The sequence below is a fragment of the Panthera onca genome, chromosome D4 (genome assembly GCF_046562875.1).
Source record: "Panthera onca isolate mPanOnc1 chromosome D4, mPanOnc1 haplotype 2, whole genome shotgun sequence".
In the NCBI taxonomy this organism is placed as follows: domain Eukaryota; kingdom Metazoa; phylum Chordata; class Mammalia; order Carnivora; family Felidae; genus Panthera; species Panthera onca.
In genome coordinates, this window is record NC_138351.1 from 29,415,664 (window position 1) to 29,441,238 (window position 25,575).

At 40.2% G+C, this 25,575-nt stretch overlaps 1 long non-coding RNA gene across 6 annotated transcripts in view; it reads left to right on the forward strand.

The window, feature by feature from the left end:
- Positions 1–24,742, forward strand: part of LOC132663533 (uncharacterized) — a 39,554-nt gene extending 14,812 nt beyond the window's left edge. The window contains exon 4 of one of the 6 annotated variants that reach the window (XR_013551798.1): positions 23,139–24,742. This is a non-coding gene — a long non-coding RNA (uncharacterized LOC132663533). Of the gene's footprint in view, positions 1–504; positions 1,847–6,113; positions 8,522–8,812; positions 9,481–18,649; positions 19,441–23,138 lie in introns of those variants that run through there. The other 5 variants (XR_013551799.1, XR_013551795.1, XR_013551797.1 and 2 more) reach the window with 5 other exon arrangements.
- The last annotated feature ends 833 nt before the right edge of the window (positions 24,743–25,575 follow it).

Sequence of the window (25,575 nt, forward strand, 5' to 3'; positions counted from 1 at the left end):
ATGGGATGACTTCAAAGCTCATTGCTTAGATCCTGGGGCTAAATAAAAATTGATGCCTCCAAACGCAGGGGTAGTAAGCCACCAGTTATTTGAATGGGTGGTACAGGCTATTCATTTGTTCATGAAATATGCTTTAAGATTCTCCAAACACTCATAAAATCAACATAATCAACAGTTCCCCAAGGCCAAGCTGGTTTGGGTGACCCTCACTTCTGGTTTGTCTTATAAAATGCTTTATTTATGTGCTACAAGGGCCCCACTTCAAAGTCTCAGTGGTTCCAATGGTAATGAGTGAATAATCCAGTTGAGCAAGTAATCAAAGAACAATAACAATTGTTCTAACCATAAAGCCCCCAGTTTGCAATTACTTAGCAGTTTAAATTCACTTCATTTAGAAAATTTTGCCTCTGAGGCAGGCTGAGACTCTCATTCAGAGGCCAATTAGATTAAATTAGGAGTGACACGTTAGCTGGGGAGACTTAATTCATTTTGGGTTATTTGTAGCTTTAATTATAATCCAGACACAGCCAGAGCCACATTTTGGAACATTTTCTTGCCTCTGTGGGTGCTGGAGGTGATTGGATCCCTGGGAGAGATGTTCCAGGTGGCATGTGGCCAGCCAAGTGACCGAAGGCTGCTTTGTCATCAGACTCTGCTCTAGACCTATTCTCCCAGCTGCTGTTGAAGACTCACAGGAAGTGAGCTTGTCTACAAGATCTTCCTTTTTAAAAAGTAACTTTATTAAGATATAATTAACAAAACAAACACATTTAAAATACACAATTTGGTAAGTTTGACACATGTATATACCTGTTTAATTATTCTCACAATCAAACTAAATAAACATATCCGTTGCTCTCCTAAATTGCCCCATATCCCTTTGTAATCTCTCCTACCTCGACCCCACACACTCAGGCAAACACTGGTCTGTTTTTTGTCACAATAATTTGTATTTTCCAGGATTTCACATAAACAGAATCATACGATAGGTACTCTTATTCTTTCACACAGCATGATTACTTTGACATTTGCCTAAGTTGTTTCTAGTATCAATAATTGATCCTTTTTTATTGTTCCATAGCATTCCATTGAATTGATATACCACAGACTGTCTCTCTATTCAGATGTTGAGAAATGTGGGCTGTTCCAGGTTGGGGTTGTTACAGACAAAGACGCTACACAATTTATGTGCATATGTTTTCATTTCTCTCGGCAAAATACATAGGAATAGAATGGCTGGCTCATATGATAGCTATATGGTTTGTTTCTCAGAAGCCACCAAACTGTTTTCCAAGCCATTGTACCATTTTACATTGCCATCAGCATTGTATGGAAAGTTCCAATTGATCTGCATTCTCACCAGCACTTGCTATAGTTAATCATTTCAATTTTGCTTCTTCTTTTTTTTTTTCTTTTGAGAGAGAAGGGGGGAGGGGCAAGAAGAAGAGAGAGAGAGAGAGAGAGAGAGAGAGAGACAGAAGCTTAAGCAGGCTTCACGCTCAGCACAGAGCCCGACGCAGGGCTTGATCCCACAATCCTGGGGTCACAACCTGAGGCAAAATCAAGAGTCAGATGTTCAACTGGCTGAGCCATCAGGGCGCCCCTCAATTGTAGTCATTCTAATAGTGGTATCTCATTGTAATTTTAACTTGCATTTCAATTATGACAATGATATTGAATATCTATCTTTTCATATGCTTATTTGTCAACATGTGTCTTCCTCTCCCAAGTGTCTGCTCAAATCTCTTGCTCATTTTTAAAATTTAGCTGTGTTCTTACTGAATTTTGAAAGTTCTTTACATATTATGCATACAAGTGTTTTTATCATATATATGATTTGCAAATATTTTCTCCCAGACTGTGGTTTGTCTTTCCATTCTCTTAACAGTATCTTTTGAAGGGTTGAAGTTTTTAATTTTGGTGAAGCTCTGTTGACCAAGTTTGGTTTTTTTGTTTGTTTGTTTTGTTTTTTATGGATTGTGTTTTGGTGTCCTATCTAAGAAAATCTTTGCCTAGCCTAAGCTTGCAAAATTGTCTCCTATGTTTTCTTCTACATGTTTTACAATTTCAGGTGTGCCTTTAGGCCTACTACATTTTGAGTTGACTCTTCTTTTTGGTGCAAGGTACAGATCCAAGTTGAAATTTTGGCATGTGGAAATCCAGTGGTTTGGTACCTTCCCTTCTCCACTGAACTGCCTTTGCAACTTTGTGAAAAAAAGGTATCCGTATATATGTGCATCTCATTTCTGGACTCCATATTCTGTTCCATTGATCTGTTTGTCTGTCTTATAGCAATACCATATGTTTTGAATATCGTATCATTAAAATAAGTCTCGAAGTCAGGTAGTGTTAGTCTTCCAACTTTGTTCTTCTCTTTAAAAGCTGTTTGGGCTATTCTAGGTCCTTGCAATTCCATATGAATTTTAGTTTATCAATTTCTACAAAATCCCACAAGAATTTTTTTTTTTTTTTGAGAGACAGAGAGAGAGAGATAGTGTGAACAGGGAAGGGGCAGAGAGAGAGAAGCAGGCTCCAGGCTCTGAGCTGTCAGCACAGAGCCTGATGTGGGGCTTGAACCCATGAACCATGAGGTCATGACCTGAGCTGAAGTTGGATGCTCAACCAACTGAGCCACCCAGGCACCCCACAAGATCCCCCAAGCATTTTGATTGACATTTTGACCCACAATTACAGCAGCATGTGTCTTGATTTATCTAGCTATTCTTTCATTTCTGTCGGCAGTGTTTTGTAGTTTTCAAGTTACCTGATTTGTTCATCTTTTGTCATATTTAGTCCTATTTTATAATTTGATGTTATAATAAATAGCATGGTTTTTTGTTTTAATTCAACCTCTGATAGTTCATTGCTAGTATATGTAGAGGGAAAAACTGATATAATGTTGTGTCTGACCACCCGTTGTTTTGTCCAGGCTTTTCCAGGTATTTCCAGGTATATTCCCCATTATTCCCTGTTATTCCCTGTTGGCTCAGAAGTCCTCTTTGAAAATTCCTAGTTAGAATTTGGATTCCTTTCTTCTCTTACATGGCTGTATCCCTTTCCATTCCTAGCACCTGACTGCCTTTTTATTATATCATAATTATTATCATTACCATTATGACTATTAAGCTTTAAACTGCATTGTAATTTCTCATTTGCTGTAATTACACCCCAGAACCAGAACAGATGTCAGGCAGTTGAGAAGGAACTTTTGCACCAGGGTAAAGGCTTGATTCTCCATTGTTTTAAATCTCCTGTTACTGAAAATTCCCATAGGGTAGTTTTCCTCAAATTCTGGTGTGCATCAGAATCATCAGAGGAGCATATTTTTAAAATATAGATTCCCAGCAGAACTTCTGCCCCACCCAAGGAAGCTGAATCCAGGAAATCTGTATTTTTAAGCCACTACACAGGAGAATCTGTTATATACCAAAGTGTAGGCACCTCTGTTACAGCCAAGTCTTGTGAACCACCCGGTTCAGCCACTTGGAAAACCACTGAGCTGTAAAACTTGTCTCCTCGGTGTTCCTATTCTTCATTTTTTCTCTACTCAGGCTCTTTGGTTTCTCAGTTCTCTCTCTAGCAAAGCAGACTTCGGCAAATTATTTTCAAGTGTTGTTCTAAGGATATCATATTGGCATGCTTTCTCACACTTCCTTCCAAGAGAAGTTACACAGTCAACAGCCCCTCCTGGCCTAGGAGGCCCTGTGACCCGGCCTCAACCCAGTCCCCCACCAGCCACAGCTTACTGGTTCAGGGTAAAGTAAACTGGAACAGTGGCTGGCGCTGGTCTCCTGCAAGGGCAGTGTCTAAGCTGGGCCAGAGCAATTCCTGCATTCCCTGCCCAAATGTCCAGAACGGGTAAATCCATAGAGACAGAAATCAGATGGTGGTTGCCGGGGGCTGTGGAGAGAGGGGTGGGGTGTGGCTGCTTAGGGTTATGGGGTTTCTTTGGGGGCGATGACAATGTTTTGGAACTAGATGGAGGTGATGGTCACACAACATTATGATTGTACTAAACGCCACTGAATCGTTTACTTTTGAATAGTGAATTTCCACCAAAGAACAAAAGTCTGAGCAGTGGGTGCTGGGGTGGTGATGTGAGCACCCCAGAGCTCCCAGAGGTCATGTTCCTCAGGAGATCCTAGAGGATTCACCTTCTGTGTCAGGGATGGTGAGGGACACCAGGATCACTCAGAAGTTCTATGTGATCACCTCTGCAGGCAGGGGCGAGGGTAGGAGAGAAGGTCATGGAGCTTGGCTCTCTCAGAGCAGTGGGGCTTGCACCTTAGACTGGAAGCAGAAGGTCAAATGGCAGGGCCCCAGGTAGATGGGAAAGGGAAATTCTGTCTCTGTGCCTTCTTTTCCTTGGCCCGGATTTTGAAGAGTTAGGCTAGTTAACGACATTGCTGAATGATAAGGAAAATGGTTCCAGCCATGTGGGGGCAGGCCAGCAGCCAGGTCCAGAGGCTTCCCTGTGAGGCAGTAGGTCCCAAATGTGGGTGTATATCAGAATCTACTGGAAGCTTCAAAATATTATACCTACCCCAGGGCTTCACTCCCAGAAAAGTTTCATTTCAGAAGGTGGAGGAGAGGAAGGGCAGGTGGGAATCATATTTTCAAACATCAATCCAGGGGAATTTAAGGCATATTCCCCAGAAGAGAGCAACTGCTAGGAACCCTCGGGTGCCACTGAAGATGAGTAAAACACAGACCAGCACGAACAGAGTCCTGGGTGGTGGAGAGCAATGCAGAGCCACAGTAAAGGGTTTAGATTTTATCCCATTTGCAAAAGAAGACATTGGAGCATTACAACTGGGAAATGATAGGATCTGACTCACACTTCAAAAATTATTATCTCAGAGCAATTAAAATACCATGATACTAAAGGGTTGATCTTATCCACTTGTAGAAGAAAGGCAAATTGTAAGCTTTTAGGGTTATGCAGGGTAACTTCCCTTCATGTCTCCGCTGTCCACCGAGTTTTATCTGAAGCAAGTGTGAGTTGGTAATTCTAACATTTTACCAAGGAATTTGAAAAATATTGGCTTGGCAAAGACCTCAAGAGAACATGTGGTCCGACCTGCAGACTTCCAGGTAGGTCCAGACATAAATCATCTCAGAGAGATAAATACCCAAATCACATGCCAATGCTGATCCTGAGAAGCAGCTTCCCATCTTCTCTGGTCTGACGAGGACACTCATCACCACTGATTAGAGGTTTGAAAATGTTCTCGTTGTTCTAAAGAAATTAAACAACAAGAAAAACAGGAAACTAAAAAAACGTGGGATACCTTTAGATGCTCAGAATCTGGTTTCTTCATATCCCCCCTCAGACCACTGCAATCTATCATTTGACTTTTTCCATTGAATGCATTGATTCAATTCACATCCAGTCCTCAAATGTTGGTGGAGCACCCAGTAACTGCATGGTCCTCGAAGGACACAGGACGGTCACTGACACCTAAGACAGGGTCCTAAAAAAGGCAAACTCGACCTCTTAAAAATCACATGAAAAGTGATATTTATAAGTATGGACACATGATCTCTGTATGTTAGTATGTAAAAATAGTAATGCAAATGTAAACAATGTAAATTTTAAAAAAGAGGGAAAGACTGGAATAATTTTCTTTTTAATATTTATTTGTTTTTGAGAGAGAGAGAGCACGAGCTGGGGAGGGGCAGAGAGAGGGGGACAGAGGATCCCAAGTGGGCTCCGTCACGGACAGCAGCGAGCCTGACGCGGGGCTCGAACTCTCAAGCCACGAGATCATGACCTGAGCCGAAGACGGCCGCTCAACCGACTGAGCCACCCAGGTGCCCCTAGAATAGTTTTCAAGTTACAAGTTTAAAAGAAAAACAATAATAAAATGTATGACTGTATGCGCAGCATTCTTCAGCTTGTGTTTTAAAAGCTGTATATAAGTGATTGGAAAATCATATCACAGGACTTCTTGTTTAAATCACTTGCTATTATAAGAAAAGGCAACATAATAAAGAGCAAAACAAAACAAAAAATAAAATAAGGCTGCTTGTGGTATGGCAGGAGGCAAAAAGAAACACTGGAAAAAATCTGCCAAGATCCACATCATCCTGATGTTCTCCGTTGTTTTCAGACACCCTCCCAGCAGTTTTGCTGTCTCGGGCACATATCGACACATGCCGGTAATGGGAGCATATTAGAGCAGCAGTACTCTGAGGAATCCGTCCGGCTTTTAAATGTGGTTCCATTATGGCATTACACGGCGCCTCCGAGTCCCATGGCCACGTACAGAGGATAGGAGACGTGACCCAGGGAACTCGGGCAAAATGACAAAAGAGACCAGTCAGGCTCTGTGGCAGCAGATAACATTTTCTTCTTCCAACAAACCACAGAGCCTTTTAAAAAACAAATAGAATAATGATGTGGGCGAGAAGTACCCCTCCCTGGGATCAGCAGATGGAGAGGAAGAAAGTAGAAAGCAGGTGAATTGCCAAAGAAAAGGCAGGAAAGTGAAAAACATTAAAATTTCAGAATTAATTATATACCACTGCTCAAGAAATGAGAGATAAGAAGCCAGAAAAATACTAATTTAGTGAAGGTTGAACAAACAATTCTTCTCCCAGTGGCAAAGAAAGGAAGGAGCAAGCATTTCTGAACGCTGGCGATTATACAGATGGCAGAAAGAATAAAGACGAAATTTCATTGACGACGCAAGCCCACATAATAAGGGAGAGTATTAGGAAGACAACAGCAATCTGAAGTGTTTACAGTGTTGAGTGCAGCAACAGCTCAGCAAGCACGTAGAACACATTATCTGAGTTGTGAAAAATTACCCTCAGAAATCATGGAAATTAATCCAGAAGTTAAACATTTATTAAAAACAAGATTAGAGATTACAGGAGAAAGGTCGAGTCTGAAGGGTCAACGAGAGCTGCATCAGCTGGTTTCTGCACCGCCCGCCAAGTGGGTTGTGTTTGATTGGGAGCGCAAGGTCCAGATGGAAGTGGAGCTTCTGGGGGCCCCATCCTCTCGGGGGGCCTCCAGTCTGCGCACGGGGAAATCGCCATTGGTGTCAGCCGTTCTTGCAAAAAGCGGATGATGCAACGAGGACCCCTGACCCCTGATCCCTCCGTGACGTTCGTAACCTGGGAAGGGAAGTCAGCCTCTGTGTGTGATTAACTGCGTGGCTTGAGTACTGGACAACATTCAAAATTGAACCCAGCCCCTTCCAGCACTCGGCTGCCAAGGTATTGACTCCAACGCCCAGGTGAATGAAGCACTTTGCTGTGGGTGGCAGAGTTTTTGCCTCCCATCCTTTTTTGTCAAAAGCGTCAAGCAAACAGGAAAGATCATTTGAATAGACAAGGGAGAGTCTGATGTGTTTCTTAGCACAGCACTGGAAACGAGGGATGTTGCAGGAATGCGCACAGAGCCATTCTGTGGGTGCAGGTGAAGAACAGGTTTTCTTGATGACTAATGAGTTTGTACCATACACCCCTCTGCGTGTGAGTTCTTTCCACGCCAAGAGTGAGATTCACCTAGCGTCAGGTCCTCTTGAAGCTCTGCAAAAATGTGAATGGCACAGAATCCTTAGGTAGTCGAGAGAGAAACAAAAAGGAAAATTTCCTGTCCTCCTACTTTGGTCTAATTTATTTTCTTGTGGGTATGCATTACTGGCTCCTTCCCCCTAGAACTCCATGGATTCGGACATATATAAAAATTTTACATGACCCAAATTTTCATCAGGAAAAGAAATAAGATTCAAAAGAAAAAAAAATCCATCCCCTTAACACCCTTTAGTTACATTAGAATTTGCAGCCCACAGCCTGAACTTCTCAAAACTCCGTGAAACCCTATTCTCTCCAGCAGGTGCTATTTTGGGAGACAAAGTTGGAATGGTTATGAACTTGGGAGTCAAAAAGGTCTAGGTTTTCAAATGCTAGATTTGTCAGTTACCAGTTGTGTGACCATGAAGGTGTTCAATCTCAGTGTCATCAGTTGTAAAATGGAAACAATAGCATCTACCTTATGGAAACATCCAATGCATGAGATAAAAGGCGTTTTAGCACAGTGACTGGAGCATAGGAAGATGTCAGTAAATAGCAGTTGTTGTTGCTCTTATTATTATCATTATTATTAAAATAAGCTAGAATTTTGGAATAAATTTTCTCTCTAAATGATTAACTTTAAACCATTACATGGACTTTAATACAAACCACTTTCTGGGCCAAATGTGCCATATGAATAAATGCATGCTATACTGTGACAAAGCAAGAAAGTACTCAGCATTAGAAATATCTTATGGAGCACCTGGGTGGCTCAGTCGGTTGACCGTCCCACCGGCTCAGGTCATGATCTTACAGTATGTGAGTTCGAGCCCCGCATCGGGCTCTGTGCTGACAGCTCAGAGCCTGGAGCCTGCTTCGGATTCTGTGTCTACCTCTCCCTCTGCCCTTCCCCTGTCTGTGCTCTCTTTCTCTCAGAAATAAATAAACATTTTAAAGAATTTAGAAATATCTCATACAAATATTAAGAAGAAAAAAATTAGGGGCGCCTGGGTGGCTCAGTCGGTTAAGCGGCCTACTTCAGGTCGGGTCATGATCTCGCGGTCCGTGAGTTCGAGCCCCGCGTCGGGCTCTGTGCTGACAGCTCAGAGCCTGGAGCCTGTTTCAGATTCTGTGTCTCCCTCTCTCTGACCCTCCCCCGTTCATGCTCTGTCTCTCTCTGTCTCAAAAATAAATAAACATTAAAAAATAAAAAAAGAAGAAAAAATTAAATGTTCCTATCCTCCAGTAACTCTTCTTGAGTCAGGTGTGTTTGTTCTTTCGCCAGGCACCCTAATTTCAAACTGAATGAAACCTCTGGTATTTCTCCTGATGCCTAAAGTTTTGAGATGTGACAATGTTTGTATTCCAGTATCCTACCATTCCAGGAAGTTCAGGTGATGACATAATATAAATTCTAAAATAAGAATACATTGTGAAAAATGTTTGTGTTTCAAATAATGTGCATTCATATTCAGAGAGAAAAGGAGAAAAATGGGTCTTCACAGAGCTCCTCCTGACCATGATTAATTGTGAATATATGCCTCACACTTAGGAGAGTGAAATGTATCAGCAGCAGAAAATAGAAGTGCCCTGGGCACTTGAAGCACAAAAGGATTTAATGTTATGTGAGTTATGTGCTTACCAAATTATCAGAAAGATAGGAGGAATCGCCTTCCAGGAGCTGTTTGTTGCCTCGCCATCGTCAGAAAGGTTGGGAATCGAGAAGCTGCCTTCTGGGGTACCTTTGATGCGGGTCAGGGATCAGAAGGCCTCGTGATCTCAACTGTTTCCCCAGAACCACACCTCTTGTCCTCCATCTGCACTGTCAAGAGCAAGTGTTCTTCGCCTCTTGACTCCCACGTGGCTGTGCTGTAGCATCTCACCTCCATCCCCAGGTTTGCCAACAGAAAGAGTAGAAATGTGCTCTGTGCTAACTTCCACTTTCAGACATCCTGGGAGTCTGTTGGAGGACTTCTAGAGGAATCTTCTAAGCAGAGAACAGCTGACCTCCAGCTGCCACTATCAGCTTCCAAGAAAAGACAAGAACCACAAAGACAAAAACAATGCTACATTTGGGAAGTAAGGGCAGGAGGATGGTGAGAGGAGATGGTTTCTCCTCATGCTTTTTATAGAAGTGCATTTTTGCTTCAAGAACTGACAGGGTTCTTAGAAAGGGTGTAGCCCAACCTCCTTGTTTTACCTGTGAGGGAACCAAAAGCTTTCACCGCAACCACACAGCTATTGGCAAGGGCAGAGTCAGGGGTCATATGTGGCTCTTCAGTTTCTGGACCCAGTCCCGCTCCACACCACATGGGACATGAGGGTGGTTATACTACTCATCATCATTTCCCACCCCTTCTAGCAAGCCTTCCTTCACACCTTCACCTGCACCTCCTACAGAAGTAAGCTCCTCTCCAGACACCCCTATAGTTGGGTTCTGGATACAATTGGGGTTACTTGGAGTAGATGTACTTAGGATCTTGTGAAAATGCAGATCCTGAGCCAGTGTGTGTGAGGAGGGGCCTAAGATTACACATGTCTGACAAATTCAGGTTCCACGACCACTGCTTGGTAGACCGTGCTTTGAGTAGCAAGGTTTAGGTTTGCATGCACAACACTCCCACCAGCCTCACCCCACGTGCGCTGATTTAAATGCAAATATCTGGGATAGACTGTCATAAATTGAGGATTCTGTAAAGAACCCTGAAGATAAGGAGCTGAGGGATTTTTTTCCCCAGTAAATATTAAGTACCGATCCTGATGTAATAGGCACCACACAATGTGTTGCTCAGAGACACATAGACCAATAGGTCTGGTCTAACAGTTGCTCCCCTTCCCATATCATCACTTTTTCCTTGCCCACCCTTTCTTCTGAATCTAGCTCTCTGGGTTTGGGCCTCAGTTTCCTCATCTATAAAATGGGATAGAAATATCTGCCTATAGAACTGGTCAGAAGAATAAGTAAGATACTACATGCTAAGAGCACCTGGTATATTATTAGAAGCTTTGAAATGTTACTTGTTTCCTCATCATTATGGGTGTCATTGCCTAATCCTGCTTCACCCTGGCACCTCTCTTCCCTCAGGTGTAAAGGAAGATACTACTCACAGTTGCTTGTCTCATCTTCATAGCATGGAAAATCTGCCATTCACTCTCAAAGGATAAGGGGGAATATTGATTGAATGGTATGAAACAGAGTTGTAAAAGCTTGAAAAAAATATCTTAAGTTTATTTATTTATTATGAGAGAGAGAGAATGAGCAAGCAAGCAGGGGAGGGGCAGAGAAAGAGGGAGAGAGAGAATCCCAAGCAGATTGCACTGTCAGCACAGAGCCTGGTGTGGAGCTCAAACCCACAAACTGTGAGATCATGAGCTGAGCCAAAACCAAGAGTCTGATGCTTAACCAACTGAGTCACCCAGGAGCCCCCAAAAGCTTGAAAATTTTTATTCTAAAGTGTTACCCTGTGAATTTATAGAACTGCTTGGCCTAGTAAGTTAGGGTAAGAAAAACAGAAAAAAGTAAGTGACAAAAAAGAAGAAATTGAGCAAATGATCAAATATAGGCGTAAATTAAGAATGAGGGTGTTCATGGCAGCTTTGTATCTAATGACAAAAAAATTAGAAACAACCTAAATGCCCAGCATTCCAGATACGGGTGTGTAAAACACTGCATATCTGTACACAGAATATTGCGTAGCATTTAATGTTTGCTTTAGATTTTTAGAGGCATGAAAAAGGCTTTTGACATGATGTTTGGAGTAAAAAGAAAATCAAGCTACAAATTTGTATATACCAAATGAAAACATACAGAGAAAAAAGGGAAGAAGGAAACATGCTATAGTGTAAATCGTGGTTGCATCTGAGTGGCTGTGGTTTTGTTTGTCTCTTTGTACTTCTCATACTTCTGAAACCCTCAGTAAAGTAACCACAGTGTATTATGAGCACAAGTGGTGGAGCCAGATTGTGGCTGTACTGGTGTTTTACCCTCTTTGCCACCTACCAGCTGGGCTAGTCACTGCACACAGTTCTCTCCATGTCTCTATTTCCTCATCAGTAAACTGGGGATAGTAATAACATTTAACTGTTGGAATCCTGTCAGGATGAAATGAGTGAACATGTATGAAGTACTCAGAGCAGTGGCTTACACAAAATAAGTGCTTTGCAAGTATTAGCTCTTATTATGTTCATTGTTATTCATATCATCAAAAGAAAATCAGTAAAAACTGAAAGAAAAATCAAGAATTAGAGAAAGATCTATAAATATTAGCATGAGATCTGTTTTAAGTCGACATTTTATTTTGAACTAATTTTAGATTAATAGAAAAGTTGCAAAGAGTTCAGAGAGACCCCATATATCTCTCACCCAATTTCCTTGATTGCTAACGTTTTACATTAGTATAGTATAGGCATCAAAACTGTGACATTATCATTGGTACATTACTATTAACTGAAACCCAGCTTTTGTTTGAAAGTCACCTATTTTTCCATTTATGTACTTTTTCTGTTCTGGAAGGGTAAAATTTCTGAATTCTGACTAATGTGGCTGGGTTGGTTTTAATTGTGAAGCATACATAAAAGCTTATAAAACAAAAATGTAGTGTTTAAAAGAAACAAGAAATAGAACACCACTAGTACCTTTGAACCTCACTTGGTAGCCTTTTTCCATCACATTTTCCACCTTTCCACCCCAGAGATAATTATCACCCTGAATTTTGTGGCAATAATATCCTTGCTTTCCTTTATAATGTTACCATCCAGCTGTGAATATCCCAATAAAATATTTTTGCTTCTTTTTGAACTTTATGTACGTGAAATCATATTGTATATACTCTTTCATTCAACATTATTTTGTGGTTGGGTTTTGTGTGTGTCTATGGCTCATTCAGTTTCATTGCTATGTGATACTCAACTAATGTGTTTTTTGTTATTTCCTTCTGCTCCCTACCCTTCCCTGATCAAATAGACCTTCTGCTTTCATGCCCTAAGGATGGCAATAAAACAACAGAAAATCAGATTAAAATGCTTTTTAAAAAATTATTACTTCAAAAGCCCAGATCTTCAAAGATTTAAAGCTTAAACAATAGATTTACTATAGGATTTCTCTGCCTCCACCTTATAGACATTTTAGTCCAGATAATTCTTTGTTGTGGGAATTGTCCTGTGCATTGTAAAATGTTTAGCAACATCCCTGGTTTCTATCTACTAGATGTTTGTAGTACCTACTTCATCCCCAGTTGTGACAACAAAAAAATATCTTCAGACATTGCCAACATCCCTGAGACACAACTGAGAACCACCAGTTTCGAAGACTAAGGAAAGAGCCCATGTAAACTGCTTGAATCACATGAAAATTCTCTAGGTGGGAAATTAAGAGAGTGAGAAAGGAATACAGGAGCATGGAATGAGATGCCTGTGAGATGGGCTCCATAGTCAGTCCCACCCCATGACCAGATCCTGGGATACAGGGTCAAATGACCAAAGCTCCATGTTTATTGGGGACTCCAAAGGAATTCATATTCACCATGTCCAGGAAGAGCCCAGGGTACATGTTCTCCTGTTGCCCATCAGGGCAAGAGAGCAATGTTATGTTTAAGCAGACAGATCTAAGACAGTCTCAACAGAGTTTCCTGCAACCAGAGAAACTTGGGAGCTATTGAATGTTTTGTGAGTACCCAAGGGCTATAACAAGGTAGCACAGAGAGCTAGAAATCTGAGAAGGCCAACAGCTTGGGCCAGGAAGGACAAAGCAGTGCTCTCCATGCATCAAGGGCTGAACACTCAATAGAAACAGGAATGAAGGTGGGACCAAGGACCAGCCACTGCTCTCCTCTATTGATAACTTAATTCCGTATAAGCTTCCTAAGAAATTAGGCACAAGTCCAGAAAATGCACAGCAGATCCAAATTGATAATTATGATTCCATGGCTTGGCAAAATAGAAGCTTAAGAGGAAATTATTGTTTAAAAATAAAGTAAATCCAGGCTAATTAGATAAGAAAAAGAAATAAAAGACATCTATATTGGTAAAGAAGAAGTAAAACCATCTGTATTCACAGATCACATGATTTTATATATAGAGAATCCTAAGGAACACACACACACACACACACACACACACACACACACACAAACACACACACGACCTATTAGGACTAATAAACAAGTATATCAAGTTTGCAGGATATAGGTTCAATATACAAAAATCAATTGTATTTCTAAACACTAGTAGTGAACAATCCAAAAAATAAGGTAAGAAAATTTATAATTTAACAATTAACAAAATTCACAATTCAATTTACAGCAGCATCAAAAAGAGTAATTACTTAGGAATAAACTTAACAAAAGAAGTGTTGTAAGACTTGTATACTGAAAACTACTGTTAAAGAAACTAAAGACCTAAATAAATAGAAAGACATTCTATGTTCATAGATCAGAAGACTTCATATTGTTAAAGTGGCTATTTTTTTCAAATTGTTATACAGATTCAACACAGACTATCAAAACCTCAGCTTCCCTTTTTGCATAAATTGAAAAGTTGATACTAAAATTTATGTAGAAATGCAAGAGATCCAAAATTACCTAAATAAGCCTGAAAAAGAACAAAGTAGAGGAACTCACACTTCTACTATGAAGCTACAATTATCAAGACAATAGTATTGGCATAAGGATAGACATATTGTATAAATCAATATAATAGAATTGAAAGTCCAGAAATAAGCCATTCATTTATGGCCAACTGCTTTCCAACAAGTGACAATATAATTCAATGAGGAAAGGACAATCTTTTCAACAAATGATGCTCAGACACCCAGATATCCATGAGCAAAAGAATGCAGTTGGACTCCTACCTCACACCACATATGAAAACTAATTCAAAATAGATCAAAGACCTACATGTAAGAGCTAAAACCATAAAACTCTTAGAAAATGTAAGTGTAAATCTTTGATTTTAAATTAGGCATTAGATATTACCCCAAAACACAAGCAATTTTTTTAAAAAATTATAAATTCAACTTCATCAAAATTTTAGTACTTTTTTTCTATAAAAGACATAATTTAAAAAGTAAAAAGAATGCACAGGATGGGAGAAAATAATTGTAAATCATATATTTGATAAGGGACTTGTATCAAAAGTATACAAAGAACTCTTACAACTCAACAGTAAAAGAGCAAATAACCCTACCACTAAATAGACAAAGGGTTTGAAAGACCTTTCACCAAAGAAGACATACAAATGGCCAATAAGCACAAGAAAAGATGTTCAACATCATTAGTCACTAGGGAAATGGCAACTTAAAACCACAATGAGATAACACTTTACACAAATCTGGATAATTATAATAATAAAATAATAAGTGTTACCAAGGTTGTGGAAAAACTGGAGCCCTCATACACTACTGGGAGGTATGTAAAATGGTGCAGCCACTTTGGAAAACAGTATGACAGTTACTCAAAAAGTTAAACAGGGTTACCATATGACCCAATAATTCCTCTCCTAGGTATATACCCAAAAGAGTTGAAAACATATAGCCACTTAAAAACTTTTACACAAATGTTCATTGCAGCATTATTTTATTTATTTATTCTTAATAGTCTTTTTTTTAATGATTCATTTATTTTGAGAGAGAAAGAGAGAGAGAGAGAGAGTTGGGAGAGGGGCAGAGAGAGGAGAGAAAAAGAATCCCAAACTGACAGCACAGAGCCAAACACGGGGCTCAATTCCACGAAATGTGAGGTCATGACCTGAGCTGAAACCAAGAGTCTGACACCCAAGAGCCACCCAGGCATCCACTCCATTATTTTAAATAGCCAAAGACTCCACTGATTGATGGATGGATAAACAAATGTAATGTATCTATGTAATGGAATATTATTCAGCAATAAAAAGGAATGAAGTACTTATTTATGCAACAATATGGAGAACACTTGAAAACACTGTGCTAAGTGAAAGGAGCCAGTCACAAAAGGTCACATATTATATGATTCCATTTAAATGAAATGTCCAGAATAGGCAAATCCATAGAGACAGAAAGTGATTAATAGTTGCCAGGTGCTAGATGAAATGGAGTGACCCTTAAGGAGTATGAGATTTCTCTTTGGGGTGATGAAAATGTTCAGGAATTAAATAGTGGTAATGGTTGTACAACTTTGTAAATATACTAAAAACCTCTGAATTGTACACTTTAAGAGAGTGAATTCTATTGTATATAAATCATATTTCAATTATTCTTCCAAAAAATGTTTCTCAGATTAAGCATTAATAGTAAATAAACCACAAAAGCAAAAAATTAATTGACTAATTAAATATGTCCTATTTCTTGCAGACCTGAGTTTGTAGCCTGAATATTATACTGGCCACAACTATTCTGAGACATCTCCTATTTTAATTTTTTGTCTATTTTTTTTTTTCTTAGAGAGTGAGCATGAATTGGGGAGAGGGGCAGAGGGACAGGGAGAGAGAAAGAGACAGAGAATCTTAAGCAGACTCCATGCTCAATGTGGAACCCAGTGCAGGGCTTGATCCCACGACCCTGGGGATCATGACCTGAGCCAAATCAGGAGTCGGACACTTGACCAACTGCGCCACCCAGGTGCCCCTCCCCTATTTTAATTTTGAAATTTTCTCTCTCAGTGGTCTTAGCTGCCCTGCACATCCTCAGGGTTCGTGTGTCCGCCACAGTCTCCCCACACATCTTCATCTCTGGGGCACCCTGAGACTGTGCCAAAAGCACCTTGGAGATGCCACATGATGGGCTTTGTGGATTGTGGTATTTTATATAAATATAAACTCTCTATTTGTGACCCTCTTTGTGACAAAAGAGCAACCCTACACTTGCTCATCTCTTTGCCAAGATTCCAAAACCTGTATTTCCATCCCTGACCTTGGAGTCTTCAACTGCCCACAGGGGCATTCACAATTAGCTATTCTACCATCACTTTCCCTATCCAGGTAGATACTTCATATTTCATAAAACCACGTGGTGAAGAGAGCCTCTCTTCTCTCTTTCTGTCTGTCACTATTAACAGCCTGTATTTCCACTTTGATGGAAGTTTAGTGTGTACTCTCATACAACCTCCTTGCACTCACAACAAGACCTTTGTGAGGTTGCCCTTACTGCTCTTTCCATTTTACACACGAGGAAACTGAGACTTCAAAGAGGTGAAGGATGTGGCAAATCCAGGACAACCAACCCAGGTCTCAAATGTCCACACCTATGAGGAAACATTCTGTCCTCCATTTCTTCTAGCCTTCCAGAGCCATTCAGCAAGGTGTAGCCTGTGTGAGCCAAGGACTGACTGAGTGGACAGAAAAGTTTAGCACTGATTCATCCTTCATAACATTTCACCAGGTGGCCCTCTCCATCCCTACTTCCACTGCTAGATGGTTCTCAGGCTCCATCATTGTCTGGAGGGCCTGTTAAAACACAGATTGCTGGGTCCCATCCCCAGAGTTTCTGATTCAGTAGGTCTGGAGTACAGCCTGAGAGTTGGCATTTCTAACCCCATGGCTGGCGCTGCATTTCCCTGCTCTGGTCCATCCTGCACACCACCATCCTATTGACTTGCCATCTTGTCTTTCTTCCCAACTAGACTGTGAGTCTGAGGAATGAGGCTCATTCCTCTTTGTCTCTTTTCTGTCTCACCCATTACCCTGCACAGGCCTAGCATGTAGGCTCCTCCTAGTCTCACCTGAGCCCTCATCCTGAATTCAAAATCCTGCCTGTGGATAATTCCTTGACCCTGGAAAGTCACTCAGCCTTTTCAAAGACAGTGTCTACCTCTGTAAAAATGAGATGATAAGAATGCCTATATGTGGGGTTATTGAGAGATTTAATGAGAATAATGTTGAAGGGCTTAGCACAACCAAATGGACTGTAGGTGCTCACTAAACACTATTATTATTTCCCATTCTGCCCCTTGACCATGGCATGCACATTACCCCTCTATGCCTTTACTCATAACTCTCTTCCAGCCTAGAATATTAGCTCTCTTCAGCCCCTTTTCTCCACCTAGGCTCTTTCCATCCTTTCAAATTCTGCCTCCACCCTATGCCTCCATTGATTTGTCCAACATGTGGGGTTCTCTCTTGTAAATTTGGAGCCCTTAGCTATGTTTATCCCTCACTAGTCCAGACTCTCAGACTGCCTTATACCATCCTTTTCACAATTGTATTGGTTAATTGTCACATATTTGCAACTAAATTGTAGGAAGCTCATACAATGCTTGCATATTAACGTCCATAGCCCCAACCCCAAATCTCAAGGAGTATTTGTGGAATGAAAAGTTCTGTTCTTAATGGACTCGACAGAGAATTAAGGCATCCAGTTGTATGCCATGTAAAGAAGTAACAAGCAACATGAGAATACCAATTTTTAAATGTTTTGGCTTCAAGGTTTAATTCAGCTGTTAGCACTGGATCTGTTTTCATTGTGGCTTGGAATATTTTTTTCTTAAACGTGAGTTTCTTGGCTGAAATGCAGTGTGTTGCCGCTCTGTAGTGAAACTTGCAACCATTCAATATAAGTGAATTCTATGTTGAGGAGAAAAGTCAAGAGCCTGATCTGGGAACTTTGATGCTCTTATCTCCCAAATTTAAAAGAACAACCCTGCCCCAGTGAGACAACAGATGGAGATGTGAACTTTTGCTTTAGGTCTACATGATATTTTTTTTAAAGGTAGAAACAAGGTGGAGTAAATATTTCCAGCATTCTCTGAATTCCTGAAGCAATGTTGAAATAGACATTTTCCCGAGGAGCTGTTAGAAGCTATTGTGTTTGACTACTACAGAGTGAGTCTTTTCCATCCAAAGTTATTTAATTCTTGCTTATTATTATTCTGCAGAAATATTTTTGGATCCCATCCTATCCCACCACTTTCATGAATATAGTCATAACAGCTGCACATCACTGTTGGACCAGGATCCAAGTCTGTCACCACATCCAAGTGTCTGCCCTGTTTCCTTGTGACCTACTGATCACAGGTTCCTCATCATTTTGTAGATGATTAGGAGCTCTCTGGTCAATGGCTGAGCACTTAGGAGTTCCCATCATCTCTTCCCTTAGCAACCATTTATTTGAATACTAAGGTTTTTAATTCATTATCCTGTTTCATCCTCAAAACAGCTCATGAGAATGTTGTATAATTGTCTTCATCTGACCAAAGAACAGAAATGAGACTCAGAAACCACCAAAGAGCTAGACGGCACAACCCGGAAGTAATGGGCATTTGGACGTCTAGGGATGACCACTGAGATGCAAGAGACAAGATGGAGTTGGGAAGTGGGTAGGTTCTACCTCTGCCATGGAGTTGTAACCCTTCCAGAAAATCCCCCTTGGACAGTGGATGTGCCTGCCTGCCGTACAGTCTGCTGGTTCTCTTCGTGGGTCATTGTGATGCCATCACGTCTTTTCTTTCCTTACAGCTCCCTTTTCTCTACCCCTGCTGCCCTAGGTCTGCACCTCCCAAATGACATCAGCACTTTCACCCTTGCCTCAGGCTTCACTTTCTTGAGAACCCGGGTTAAGACAATTATGTTCTACTCCCAATTTAAAAAGTTAGGTTATTGTTTTAAAATGGTTCAGTGAGGCCTGGAGAGAAAATGGAACACAGTAACATAAACTACAGTTCAGAAAAGCATCTCAAATATAAGCAGTGGGTAGGACTCCCTTATGAATATGGAATATGAATCTGTGTAGATCAGACAAGTGATTACGTCACATAAAAGTAAAAGTCAAGTTGAACACGTATTGTCTTCTTTGAGGCTTTGTCAAACTTTTGCTTTATTCTCACATAAAACATTCTGGGCTCTCTAGAACAACTGAGTTTTTCTAGAATGAGTACAAGACAATGCTTTCCAGTATGCAATTTTGTTGCTAAGGCCTAAGAAGAGACAAAAACCATAGAGACATCATTTGAACTCCCACTCCTTTTTAGTAAAAACAAGTAGTTTACTTCTCTGCCAAGATTATTATGAAACCAGCCCCAAATTTACAAATGTTATGCCAGGAGAAAAAGCAGAAAAATTTATTCATAAAATTCCTATATAAAACATCTCTATGGACATCACATAAAATTCAATGGCATAAAATGTGGAAAAGCCATTACTATCGTATGTGTATGAGCAGATATTTTACTTTATAGCTGGATAAAAATGCTCATGTCCAAAGTATGAGTCAACTTTTGGCCTACATACAAGCCAAGTTAGACTGGACTACATGGAGCAACAAATAAACCCTGAAACCACGCCTTTATAAAGTCTGATGCAGCTGGGTGATCCCCTCTTGTATTGTAGCTGGGCCATGTAGAACGAGGGTCTTCCAAGATCATTGCAGCATGGAAAGAGTTGGCAAAGGCACACCAGCTCTTAAATACACTGGCCTGGAAATGACACCATTGGGAAATGCTGGGAGGAAACAACGTGGGGACATCATAACACTGTCCTTGCCATAGTATTTGTATGAGGGAGAAAAATTAATGACTTTATCACTGCTGATTACCAATAAGAATCCATGCTATGGGGAAATGATGTGTGCGCGCGCGCGTGTGTGTGTGTGTGTGTGTGTGTGTGTGTGTGTGTGTGATTAAATAACCTGAGCAATGTCATGTGACTTGGAAGAGCAGTCATGTGATCAGTACTGATGGGATGTGAGTCTTATGTCCACAAGAGGGGCCATTACTAGGTAAAGAGAAGAGAAATGGATACATTCCTAGAAACACATTACCTCCCAAAACTGAAGCAGAAAGAGATAGAACATTTTGATAGACTGATTACCAGCAATGAAATTAGATCAGAAGTGAAAAAACTCCCAACAAACAAAAGTCCAGGACCAGATGGCTTCACAGGTGCATTTTACCAAACATTTGAACAAGAATTAATACCTCTTCTTCTCAAACTATTCCAAAAACATAGAAAAGAAAAGTTCCAAATTCATTTTATGAGGCCAGTGTGACCCTGACAACAAAACCAGATAAAGACACTACAAAAAAAAAAAAACAAAAAAAAAAAAACTATAGGCCAATTATCTCTAATGAACATAGAAGCAAAAATGCTCAACAAAATATTAGCAAACAATACATCCCAACAATACATTAGAAAAATCATACACCACAATCAAGTGGGATTTATTCCCAGGATGCAAGGGTGATTCAATATTTGCAAAACAACCAATGTATCCATCACATCAATAAGAGAAAGGATAAAAACCATATGATCATTTCAGTAGAGGCAGAAAAAGTTTTTGACCAATGTGAGACCTGAAGGCATAAAAATCCTTGAAGAGAGCACAAGCAGTAATTTCTCTGACATCAGCCATAACAACATTTTTCTAAATATGTCTCCTGAGGCAAAGGAAATAAAAGCAAAAATAAACTATTGGGACTGATCAAAATAAAAAGCTTCCACACAGCAAAGGAAACAATCAACAAAACTAAAAGGCAACTTATGGAATCGGAGAAGATATTTGCAAATGACGTCTGATAAAGGATTTCTATGCAAAATACGTAAAGAACTTATATGACTCAACACCAAAAAACCCCAAATAATCAATTTTAAAAATAGGCAGAAGGCATGGACATTTTTCCAAAGAAGACATACAAATGACCAACAGACACATGAAAAGATGTTCAATATCAGTCATCTTCAGGGAAATGCAAATCAAAACTACAATGAGATATCACCTCACACTTGTCAGAATGGCTAAAATAAAATAAAAAAATCCACGAAACAGCAAGTGTTGGCATGGATATCGAGAAAAAGGAACCTTCATGCACTGCTGGTGGGGATGCAAACTGGTGCAGCCACTGTGGAATACAGTATGGAAGTTCCTCAGAAAATTAAAAATAGAACTACTCTACAATCCAGGAATTGCACTAGTGGGTATTTACCCCCAAAATACAAAAACACCCATTCAAAGGGATACATATATCTGTACATTTATTGCAGCATTATTCACAATACCCAAGATACAGAAGCAGCCCAAGTGTTCATCAATAGATGAATGGACAAAGAAGATATGGTATATATACATACACACACACACACACACACACACACACACACACACACACAAAATGGGAATATTATGCAGCCATAAAAAAGAATGAAATCTTGCCATTTGCAATGACATGGATGGAGCTAAAGAGTATAATGCTAAACAAAATAAGTCAGAGAAAGACAAATACCATATAATCTCACTCGTGTGGAATTTAAAAACTGACACAAATGAGCAAAGGATAAAAAGGGAGAGACAGACCAAGAAACAGTCTCTTAACTATAGAGAACAAACTGGTTACTAGAGGGGAAATGGGTGGGGGGATTAAAGAGTATCATGATGAAAAAAATAAAATAAAACAAAGAAAAGAGGCTACATATGAATGTCAATCCACACTCAGCGTTATCCCCAGAGAACAGCCAGTAGTCGATAGCATATTCCTGATCTTGAATCAGTATTTAAGAAAACGGAGAAAATTCCACCTGTAATCCAAATGCATGCACCTTTTTTTCAGTATATATGTTTCAATTATAGATGCAATTTCCACTGTGGCAAGAAACAAGCAGCAAATACGAGACATTGCTTTTCCAAAATGAATTATGACAGCTGTCAAAGTAAAGAAGGCTCACATGAAGTTTTGAAGTGAAGGATGATAATTTCAGCAAAGATCATTTCTGTGATTTCAGGAAGATTATTCAAGGGACATCTGGCAGCAAACTTTTCAGTATCTTGAAAGACCTGAATCAATCACTTCAGGCCCAAACTAGAAAAATTCTTAGCATTGAGAATAGGCTATCCAGACTTCATTAAGACAACCAAGCCGAATTGCAAACAACTTAGTCCCTGAGAGCTGGACTGTTCTCAACTCTAGGTGATTTCCTTCGCTTATCGGTAGAGTAGATTGATGGCATATTGTTGGGCATACTTAAAAACTCAAGCCCAAATGTTGTGACAGAACATGAAGAAATTATTTCTAGGAACATATGCAACCCAAGAATGGATTAGGTACCCAAGCATTCAGGACTACTTTCCAGGCTGAAACATTCCATCTTTCAGCTTCCTGTCAATATCACAATTGCAGGGTGCTATGAGGTGTCCTAAGGAGAAATCTCCCCATAAAGAAACTCTGACAAAGTCACCACACATTTGCCATTCTCAATGACCTATGCCCTTGAGATAGGATGCTCTAGAAATACGGAATAAGAAAATAACAAATGGGGGGGGGGTGTTCATCTATGCACAAATCCATTTTCCTCCTAGCCAGATACATATTTCTGGTGAAATAGTATAAAAATATTATCCTTGTCACTAATATGAAATATATTATCTAAAATGTTAACTGCTTTTATTTAAAATCATGATGAATCTTTTAAGTTTTCCTGAAATTGCCTGAGTATGCATTGCATATCATTAAATGGCTCATAAATGAAAAGATGTTCCAGGAATATTCTTAGCTGCTCCTGTGAATAGCTTTGAGGAGTCAGTACAAGTGTAGGGCTTATCTTCTGGCTTCTGTTAACTTCTAGGCCCCAGGGGAGGCTGGGCCAAGAGGAAGTCATAGTCCCTGACTCCCTGGTGGTCTTTTTACCTGCTTCTGTTCCCTTTGTCTCCTGGTCCACAGGTCTGAGCAGGGATGTCCAAACACTTAAGATCCAGATGGTGAAATTCCATCCAGATACGAGGAGACAGTCACTAAAGGGCTGGAGACAAATAGCAGCTACTGGCCAATGGAAAAGGTCTCTACTCCATGACCTTGAGCACTGGGAAAGCAGGAAGGTTTTACTGACGTTGCAGGCTGCCTATTATCATGGTGTTTCTCAATTTTTTTTTTTTGCCTACATTTTTTGGTAAGAAATATAAATGTATATAATATATAACTATATATATAATGGAAACAGAAATTTCCTAAATCAATATTTTCCCCTCCCCTTTGAAATATGCTTATTTTCTCTCATTTTCTATTCTGCTCTATTCTATTTCATTTCTAAAATGTCGCTCAGATGGAAAACAAATCTGTGGTTTCCAGGGGTTATGAACAGTATGTCTGGCAGGAGGAGACAGTGACTATAAAAAGGTAATTTTGCCTTTCGTGGTGAGGGAGAGTTTTGTATCTTGATTATGGTGGCAGTGATCATACACATATATATGTATGACAGAATTGCACACACGCATAAAGGTGTGCTCGTAATAATGGGAAATCTGAGTAAGGCCACTAGTCTGTAGTAGTTAAATGTACTGGGCCAGTGTCAGTTTCCTGGTTTTGATAAGGTGCTATAGTCAGCTAAGATGTGTCTATTGGGTGAAGCTGGGCGATGGGTACACGGGACCCCTCTGAACTATTTTTGCAACTTCTTGCGCATGTCTATTTCAAAACAAAAATGTTTTGAATATTACTCAAGACCCATTAAATTACTCAAGGTCACAATCCGTAGTTTAAAAATGAAACCCCGGTTCACCAAGAGTGGATGTTGGATCAGCAGCAGCTGTGCCTACATAAACTGATTTGTCTGAAGAGATACATCGGCCTGTGCAGACTGTATTTGAACTGGCTGGGACTCCACAACCTTAAGTATCACTAACCCCCGCCTCAACCCCTGCCAGTGGACTGGGAAGCTAGGGGTTGCACAGAGTAGACAGACTTTTATTTCATTTTCTTTGTGTGTCATCCTCTAAATGTCCCTACCCTATCCCTCCCCCATTTTTTTTTTAAAGACACTTGATCCTGGGGCACCTGGGTGGCTCAGTCAGTTAAGAGTCAGACTTTGGCTCAGGTCATGATCTGACAGTTCCTGGAACCCCGCGACAGGCTCTGTGCTGACAGCTCAGAGCCTGGAAACTTCTTCGGCTTCTTTGTCTCCCTCTCTCTCTGCCCCTGCCCCGCTCATACTCTTTCTTCCTCTCGCTCAGAAATAAAAAACAAAAAAGTTAAAAACACTGATCCTCATTTCACTGCTCAGACATTAGAGCACTGTTTCTCAAAGCGCTGTCGTTGGCCCCCTGCCTCACTTAAGGCTATGAATGCAGATTCCTGCTACTCACTGAAACTCACTTAATTAGATTCTTTGGAGGCGGTGTTCAGAAATATACACTTTTAAACAAGCTTGCCAGAGGTTTTTATGTGCACCACGTTGGCTTGAGAAGCTTGTTGAAACCTGATCCGTGAATATGCAGGACGTCAATTACAACACTGGAAGTGAATTTGAGTTAAAAAGTTCCTCTGTTGTGAAGATAGGATTTCTGAGGTTAGCTTTCGTTCCAACTTATATGATCTTTGAGCAATAAAGTTTCCAATGTTGACATAAGCCATGTTTCCTGCCTTTTATGACAAAAACATTACTTTGGTGACTCAGTTTCTCCAAATGTGAGGACAAAAATTCCAGTAATCTCCCTAATTCACAGCACTTCTGTAGATAATGACCGTTTGTTCTCAGATGGAAGTAATTTCATTAGCATAAGTGGATGCATATTTTATAAACACAGACGCATGTGTTTCATATTCTTCTCATATTTATTTACACATTCTGTAAACACATGTATACACAGAGCCACATGGACATTTTTAGAGGAGCACATGGAACATTTTGCACATGTAAATACCACGGTTGATGCCTCCGGGGCTTTTTTTCTCAGGTGGCAAATCGGTTACCACTCAGAGGCTCTCAGTTACTACTTTTCCCAAATAAAAATACACCCAGGTCAGCCTCTGGACTCTTCTCAATCTCCCTCCTCCTCTCGGAATGTCCTGGCCTCTAGAGCGTCTAATTTATTGGGGAACTGATGCATCCTAAAATGGTAATGATTTCTAGTAAGTCAATATCATGGCTTTCCAGATAACATCTCTAAATGTACCCAGCCTTAAAGAAGAGAAGTTAGTCAGATTGACGAGGTGCCTACTTTCCGCCAAGATTTTATAGCTCCCTCCTATGAACACCAAAGGTCTTGGACATACTTGGAGTCAAGTTAAAGTGAACCTTGTCCTGGAAATTCAGGCCCACACAGAGCTCGGTGGTGGAACGCGTGGAATGGCAAAGGTGGAAAAGGTACTCTTAGATGTTAAA